The following is a 9374-nucleotide window of genomic DNA, read 5'->3' as shown; positions in this document are numbered from 1 at the left end:
CAACAGACAGACCCAGAAAGATTATGAACACATTAAATTTCTGAACGTGGACGCGTACCTTAAACCCCCAATGACAACAAGCAACGAGAATGGAACCGGTGCCGAATGATTTGTCCTGTCGGCTTCGTTGCTGAGTCCTCGCCGCCCCCCGCGGGTCACCATAATGCTCCAGAGAGAGCCCCCATTTCTTCAAAGGCGGCCCCCACCTCTTTCGTAAGGCACAAGACTGGAAAACGGAGTAAGTGCATTCACTCATTCGTTCATTCCTTTGTCGTCTTGTACAATAATGAAGACACCGACGCAAGAACATATGACCAGTCGGAACCTAGTGTTTTAGTTTCGCACGCTTTGAAAGTGGTATTTTCTATGGCAACCACGGTGCTTTCTGGGCAAGCGAAGGGACAAAGGTTGGTAAAAACCTTCCAATTAACTGTGCATTAAAATTCCCTGTGTGTATTGCCGGTGAGCGAGGACTGTCTGGGGAGGGGGTTGGGGGGGGGGGATAAGGGAGTGCCCTCGTACTGAAATATATTTCCTCAGGGGAAATCGGGTTAAAATGGACTTCAAAGGCCCCTCAGATCTACAGAAAGGAGAGCTTAAATGTCAGGAGATAAAATTGTGATGAAAAGAAATCATCACAAGAGGGGAAAAGGCGCAAAGGGCAGTATTCAATTATTTGTTTGCGTTTGTTTGCCTACGATTAGCGTGGCTCCCTACGCTGTGACAGAGGATGGGGCTTCAACAAGGGAACAGACGCCGGCACCCATTCCAAGAAACTCGTAAAACAGCAGTGAAAATGTACTTGCATTAGATGCCAGCAAGTCTCCAAGGGCTAAAAACGTGGGGGGGGTGGAGGGGGGGGTCATGGACAGCCTCACAGGGGTGTGCATCCAAAGCTTACTTTACAAATAGTCACATCGTTAAAAAAAAAACAACAGAAAAATATCCATGCGCATATGGAGATGAATATACACGCTTCAGAAGCGGTGGATTAAATTACAAAACCGACGGACGAATTTGACTTCAGACTCGTCATTCTGCAGCCAAGTCCGGTTCTCCTCATATTCCCTGAATCACACATTAGCAGCCTCTCGGAAAAATACAACGAAGCTGCTTTTCTACCCTGTGTTTACAACCACTTCCGGCTCCAAGTTCTGGTACGAGAAAAACAAGCCAGAGGGAATGAAGACGTTCACGGACGCGTCGTTCTAACGTGACAGTAAGTTACCCACCTTTTTAACTGGGACTGCAGATAGGACGCTAGGCGGGTAGCCTCTTCTAGCTGCATAAGCAGTTTCTTTTTTCCTGAAGGAGAATCCTGTAGGTAAGAAAACGGTCCGTTGGTGGATTTTTCAGAGACAGAGTGAGTGTATTTTCCCAACAAGAAATGCAACTGTGAATTCCCCCCGCCCCCAAAGATTTAGGTTTGAAAGACTAAATTCTAAAAAACCACACTCAGGTCACAAACACCAGGAAAACACAGACTGGTTTTGTCTTGCTTGAAAACGTACCCCCAGCACCCTGAGCAGTGCTTGATACACTGTAGGAGCCCAGCAGGTGCGTGGCCGGGTGGACGGACGGACGGGTAGACGGATGGGTGAGTGGGTGGTTGGGTGGAAGGAAGGAAGGAAAGGAGGGAGGGAGGGAGGAAACGTAAATTATGAGTATACCAGCCTGGGTCCTTAGGTCAAAGGAACTAGAAGTTCTGATCAGCTCCCTAAAAAGCAATACGTGGAAGTTCTAACACAACCCCACGGTATATTCTTTGCAATTTGTGGTTTGCAATTGTTAAATATTGATTTAACAATATTAAGATGGATGTCGTTCTCTTTCCATAGCATGGTCCACCTCTTCTCAGCCGATCCTTTTATTATCTTCACCAAGTCCCAGGTTAAGGAGCCGCTCTGGCTGGGTTATAACTCGGTATATGACTTGAACAAGCGTCACTTGGTCACTGAAGAAAAGGTAAGTGTACCCAGAGAGTCGGGCAAAACAGGGAAGCCGCAGCCCTCCGTATTTTGTCTCCGCCAGGTTTGTTTCTGTCCAGATGTGCTCCATTTCACATCCGCTCCTCCCAGTTCGGGGCCGGCTCCGCTGTAATTCGTGCCTGGAGGTCACCACACTGTCTGTAGCGAAATCGTTACTCAAGAAAAGGACACAAAGTGCAGTCAGAGGAGTGTTGGAAATGCACCTTGATTGATCTTCATCCTCGGAGAGTGGTTTCCGGCCTGACGATAAGGAACGTCTTCTCTTTCTATTGAGTGGCAAGTGAACTGCCTTTCGCAACACACGGTGGTATATTTATCGATTCACTGCGACTGTCGGCGTGCACCGCATCCTCCTTCATGTAGCCACTTCTTTTGCTCTTTGGGGGAGACATTAGGGGTAAGGCAAGGGCTTCGCCTCATCGCTTCCTTATCCTCTCAGAGGATGAGCCCCCCCCACCGCCCACCCCCAGCAGCGTTAACTCGGTCAATGACCCTTCAAAGCCTGCAACTTTCCTGAAGCTCCGCTCTATGCCCAGCAACACACAATCACGCCCCTGAAGGAGTTCATGGCCTGAGACAGGGAACAGAGAGGGACACGAGTACTTACTTTCGCTCAAAACACTTCTGTGAGAGAAATATTTGCCAGGGCTCAGGTAGAAGCGTGGGGAAGTGGCCCCTGCGTGCCCCTGAGCATAAAGAACCCTCCTTGGGCCTCTTTGAAAGCCATGCTTCCAGCTTCGTGACTTAAAAGACAGCAACGAACACTCCCGTGGGAGCCTACAATTCTCTCCTCACCCGGTCAAAACCACATCTGAACTGCCTCCTGTTTCGGTTATCTGTTGCTGCGGGACAAGCCACTCTGAAACTGGGTGGCTTACACCAGCAACAATGTATTTTTTCCCATGATTCTGTGAGTTGACCGAGCTCAGCTGGTAGTTCTTCGGAGCCATTTGGCATCGGCTGGAGGCACTCACTCGGCTGTATTCAGCTGGCACCGGAGCTGGCTGGAAGGGCCAAGAAGCCTTCGCTCACATCTGGTGCCTAAGTGGGCTCTCCACATGGTCGCCTTGGGCTTTCTCATAGCATGGTGGTCTCAGGATAGTCAGACTCTCAAATGGCGGCCGGATTCCAAGAGGGAGAACTTTAAGGCAGCCATTCCTCTCAAGGCCCGGGCTTGGAAGTCGCAACCGACGGAACGGGAAAAGACATTTGCTAATGACATAGCGGACAAAGGGCTAGCATCCAAAATCTATAAAGAGCTCACCAAACTCCACACCCAGAAAACAAATAATCCGGTGAAGAAATGGGCAGGAAACATGAATAGACACTTCTCTCAAGAAGACATCCGGATGGCCAACAGGCACATGAAAAGATGCTCAACGTCACTCCTCATCAGGGAAATACAAATCAAAACCACACTGAGATATCACCTCCCGCTGGTCAGAGTGGCTAAAATGAACAAAATCAGGAGACTACAGATGCTGGCGAGGATGTGGAGAAACGGGAACCCTCTTACACTGTTGGCGGGAATGCAAACTGGTGCAGCCGCTCTGGAACACAGTGTGGAGGTTCCTCAAAAAATTAAAAATAGAACTACCCTATGACCCATCAATAGCACTGCTAGGAATTTACCCAGGGGATACAGGAGTGCTGATGCATAGGCGCACTTGTACCCCAATGTTTACAGCAGCTCTTTCAACAGTAGCCAAATTATGGAAAGAGCCTAAATGTCCATCAACTGACGAACGGATAAAGAAATTATGGTTTATATACACAATGGAGTACTACGTGGCGATGAGAAAGAACGAAATATGGCCCTTTGTAGCAACGTGGATGGAACTGGAGAGTGTGATGCTAAGTGAAATAAGCCATACAGAGAAAGACAGATACCATATGGTTTCACTCTTATGTGGATCCTGAGAAACTTCACAGAAACCCATGCGGGAGGGGAAGGAAAAAAAAAGGGTTAGAGAGGGAGGGAGCCAAACCATAAGAGACTCTTAAAAACTGAGAATAAACTGAGGATTGATGGGGGGTGGGAGGGAGGGGATGGGCATTGAGGAGGACACCTGCTGGGATGAGCACTGGGTGTTGTATGGAAACCAATTTGACAATAAATTTCATATTAAAAAAATCAATAAAATAAGTCAAAATAAAGCAGCCATTCCTCTCAAGGCCTGGGCTTGGAAGTCCCAGAATGTCACGTCCTTGGCAATCTACGGGGTAAAGCAAGTCATAGGCCACAGGCCAGACTCCACCCTTTGACGGGTGGAGCAGCATGCAGGTACAGGGAGGAGAGGAATTGATGGTGGCCATCTTGGAAGATTATCTCCCTCACTTCCTAAGACGGAATAGACTCCCCTTCTGCCTAAGATGGTCAAGGTACACCATCAACGATCAATTTCAGTACTGTGCAACAGGTTACATGAAAGAAGTAAAAATTTGTTACCACGTTGTCAGAAAAAGGGGAAATAACACCAGTTTGGGAAGAATGCCTCTGGAAATTCTTCACAAAAGTGGAAACCCTCTGTGGTCATCCTCAAACCCTTGAGCTTTAGCAGAGGTGTTGAGGGCACCTAAATGGCTCCACGAATGCACATTTCCTAGGCAAAAATCAACGGTGAGCGGCTAAGTGCTCTGTATGAGTCAGGCGGGTTAACTACCGCAGCAAACAACCCTCAGATCCCAGTGATCCCATCAAGTAGGCTCTGCTCTACGTAGATATTCCAGGACCCGGGTCCCTTGTATGTAGTGGCTCTAACATCCGAGGGGACCTTGAAGTCCTCCACCACATGCTCTGTACTGGGTCACCCCTCAGGGAAAGAGAAAGTACAGGAACTGCTGATGGGCCAGGCCTGAAGATGGTGTGCCATGCCCACCCCCGTCTAACGGTAAGGAATTCTGGGAACTGTGGGCAAGCGACATGCCCTAGAAAGCAAGGAAAACTGGTGACCAACTACTCGGGTTTTGCCACCAACTCTAATCCGTCCCTGACTCTCTAAAACGCAAATACCCTCTGTTATTGGTGGTGGTGGTTGGGGGGTGTTTAATTCGTATTAAATGCCTGTTAGCAGCCATTTGAGAAGAATTAGATACAAGATATAATTCTGCAGAAATATCTGGGCGGTGTCCTGTGGAGAGCTGCCGAGGCCCTGAGCTCGGAAAGATGTGACAGACAGGGGGCGCCTGGGTGGCTCAGTGGGTTGAGCGTCCGACTCTTCGTTTCAGCCCAGGTCACAATCTCACGGTTTGTGAGTTCGAGCCCTGCATCGGGCTCTGCACTGACAGCCCAGAGCCTGCTTGGGGTTCTCTCTCTCCCCCTGTCTCTGCTTCTCTTTTCTCTCTCTCTCAAAAATAAATAAATAAACATTTTAAAAAGAAAATTTTAAGGAAGAAAAATGCATTTTATGGTACTGTACTCTATTGAACAAAATCCACACACACGTGGAGCCACACAGTTCAAACCCATGTTGTTCAAGACTCAACTATAATTCTTACTTGATACTTTCATTAAAGAAAAAAACAACTTCTTGTGTTTGCCCGCCTCTTGGCGTTTTGAAATGTTCATTTCAACTTTCACAAACCGATGAGATAATTGGGACTATCAAAGAGAGCAAGTTGTCCTTGATCTTGGTTAAGTTCCAGAATTACACCAGCAGCAACTGAGAGAGGCAGGTCAGAAAATGATTGTAAATGATTCCATGGTGTTGTATTCTTTCTAAAGAAAGGCTCCTTTTTTAAGGTGGGATGATACTAGTCTACCGGTGGACCACGAAAATGCGCCTACTGAGAGCAAACTATGGTGGCGTTTACCGAGGAGAGAGGCAGGCACCGAATCTCACAAGTACAAATTCCCTCGGTCCTTAGAGATAAATACTGTGGAGAGAGCCGGCAGGTTCTTCGGAGTCACCAGGACCTGCATGGCATAGCTCTTGGGACCATCCAGCGGCCTCAGTTTTAATTCCTCGTTATATACTCAGTCTTCTCGTTTCTAAGCCAACTCCCCAGATGTCCGGAGACCAAGACAGAAGGCTTCGGGGTGGCCGGCACAAAATGTCCCAGCCCTAGACAAAGTCAGGGCTTACATCTGTGTTCCCCGTTAGCATTCAGTCTCTTAGCAGATGGGCTACTTGGAGTCAGTGCCCAAGAGCCCAATATCTCCGGTCACACTGATAAAATAGGCCGTCTATTCTTAAAAACCCAGTACCCTGGTGACCCCTTGCACCGCCTACACTGTCAACCTACGACCTCGTCTTACCTCTTTCGTCTCTGTGCTAGTAAAGACTTCTGCCCTGGATGCGCCCACATTCTCTCACGGCCACAAGGACTCGGTACAACTTTTAAATAAAGTCATTCTCCTTTGTTGTAGTTTATGATTTAACAGGAATGGACACAAAAAGAGCCCAATTCTTTAACGCACGAAGTAGCAATCAGATCATCCTTTGCTTTTTAAATCTACCCAGCTACAAACATGATTGTGACAGGGGTGCCTGGCTGGCTCAGTTGGAAGAACGTGAGACTCTTGATCTCGGGGTCGTGAGTTTGAGCCCCACGTTGGCGGTAGAGATTGCTTAAATACATAAATAAACTTAAAAATAAATTTTAAAAATGATCATAATGTTGTTTGCCTTACGTGTGCTCCTTAGGGCCATGGGAGGAGTTTTATGACTCCGTATACTGGCTCTCCGGAACGAAGCACCACAGAATACCATGATTATTTGTATTCACGTCAGATCTCAGCAATTAGAAGTCAGGTTGGTGAACCAGACCTTCTATTTCGTTCCCTGGAATGCAGGGCGTGAGAAGTCACTATGGGAATGCATTCTGATCCCTGTTCACGCAGAAAAATAAGGATTTTGTTCACTTTTGTTTGCCTGCCAGCGAAAACAACAGCAGTTTCAGCTCTGTTTCTTCATACCATATGACTTGGAATTTATGCCTTTTACTTGGCTGGCTTCCGATGGCCGTTTATAGACCCATAATTTTATGTGCCACCTTCCCATAAAATTCACTCCCAGTTTGCGAAGCCAAGGCCAATGATGCGCAAACCAGGTGTTTGGAGACACGTTAGACAGAGCAGCTCAGAGAAATGATGACACTCGGGTCCGTGTTTCCTTGGACCTTGGAATTCCAGACACAGGGGCCCGTACCCTTCCCTGATGTGCCTGTCAGCAGAAGGGACTCATACGGAAGGTGGTCTCGCAAATTCACGTGGTCCTCCCTCCGGTGCTGCCCAGGGTCGATGTCCCCGTGAGGAGCAGTGGCGTTGGCTTGCCCGGAAGGCGTGGATGAGCACACCGCCTCCCCTCTGTGTTTATCTCCCTGGCTCCGTGTAGCCCCCGACTCATGGCCCTGTCGGTGGTAGGACAGCAGAAGCTAAAAGCATTGATTCCAAATCCAGGCCTGCCTTTTATTCCTACGGCTGGTTACGGAGTGGCGCACGGGCCGACCTTGGGTGGTTCCGAAGCCCTGGCGAGGTGGCGATTGGAACCCTTTGTTGTCCCCACTCAAAGCTTGGGACTCTCTCTCTCCTCTTCCCTCCCTCCCTCCATCTTCAAGGCCCCTCTGTCCTGAGTGAACTCTGTGAGTTCTTCAGGAGCCAGGCGCCGAGATGGAGTCAGGGGCGCGAAAGGTGCATTGGAGAGAAGCACCCGAGGGGAAAAAAGAGAGGAAGAAGGATCGGGCAGAAGAAGCTGCCAGACTTGGATGCTGGCCTGACAATTTCTCCATGAGCCCAACAGGCAGCTCCAGAGCACGAATTGCGCTTCCAGGAGCCCTGCTCTGGGGAGCAATGGCTAGGATCCGGGGAGCATTGCCCTGCCGTGGTCCTTGGCCAGGGACTGCCCTACGAAGAGCATGACCTTGGCTCTCAAGCTGAGGCGGTGGGCAGAAAACACACCTCGCGGGTCAGCAGCAAGCTTTTCCTCGAGGCTCGAAGGAGGATCTGAGGGCCACCTCTCGGTGCCTGCCATAGCCACCACCTGTCCGCTGGAAAACAACCCGACTCCCAGCTCCGTGTAACTCTAGCAAGGCAAGGAGTTGAGACCCTCTGCTTTCTTGGTCACAGGGATGAGTACATGGGCCAAGGAGGGACCATCAGAATCAGTTCTGGACGTCAGTAAGGCTGTCGGAGGGTCAGGAAGATGCAAACGTGGTCAAGAGACAGGTAAGAGACAGGGAAATAGAGGGACGTTGGTGGTGGGTAAGACCAGTTCGAATCCTCTTGGCCTCTACCCTCACCCCATCCACTGCGACCAACACTGGTTCCATGCAGGCTTTGACCAGCCTCACAAAGGGGGCAACCCGGCCACCCCAGGACTTCTCCGAGGCCACCATAAGTTCATTTCTACCCAGAGACTTCTGTCTTGTGGGACACCTGTAGGACCTGCTGGGCACTTACACGTGTGTAAATGTGGGAGGAGTCAATGCCCACGGGCCACCCTTGATGACTGCGGCGCTCGGCCAATGAATCAGTGCTTCTCCCTTCTGTCTTTTGAAGATCCCATACTGCCAGGGGACTCATTCATGCATCTTTCGCTTAGCTGTCCCGTGTTCCCTTTCCAACACGGCTCCCAAAAGAATTACAGGCACACAAGCCCTTGTCTCAGGCTCTTGTTTTTAAGTTTATTTATTTATTTATTTATTTAGAGAGAGAAAGCACAAGTGGGGCGGGGGGCCAGAGAGAGAGAAAGAGAGAGAGAGAGGGAGAGAGAGAGTCCCAAGCAGGCTCCACACTGTCAGATGCAGCCTGATGCAGGGCTCGATCTCACAGACCATGAGATCATGACCTGAGCTGAAGTCAGACAGTTAACTGACTGAGCCACCCAGGTGCCCCTGTCTCAGGTTCTTTTATGGGGGAACCCAGACTATGGCAGATAACACCATTTGAACACCTGGATCCAGCTGTCCCTGAAACCACCCCCTTGGACTTTCCAATTCCTTGAGCAAATAAACTTACAAAGTTTCTTTTTTTCTTTTTCTTTCTTTGGGGTGTGTGTGTATGTGTGTTTAAGCTAGTTTGAGTTGAGTCTTTGTGGTTCACAACCCTCACAACTCTATTTTCATCTTCTAAGCCACTCATCACCCCATCACATCACCGACCTCCACGTTCCCCATACCTGTCCGCCATCCTGGTAAGTTTCAAGAAGCAGAAGTGTCGCCAATGACTCCCCCCCCCCCCGCCCCCCGCCATCTCCTCCTACATACAACCGGGTGCCAAATCCTGCAACCTTTCAGTGTTCGGAATTTATAGTGCGTCTCTTTTTTTTTTTTTTTTTTTTTTTTAATTTTTTTTTTCAACATTTTTTATTTTATTTTTGGGACAGAGAGAGACAGAGCATGAACGGGGGAGGGGCAGAGATAGAGGGAGACACAGAATCGGAAACA

Source organism: Neofelis nebulosa, chromosome X (genome assembly GCF_028018385.1).
Source record: "Neofelis nebulosa isolate mNeoNeb1 chromosome X, mNeoNeb1.pri, whole genome shotgun sequence".
NCBI lineage: Eukaryota > Metazoa > Chordata > Mammalia > Carnivora > Felidae > Neofelis > Neofelis nebulosa.
This window is presented reverse-complemented; position numbering follows the sequence as displayed.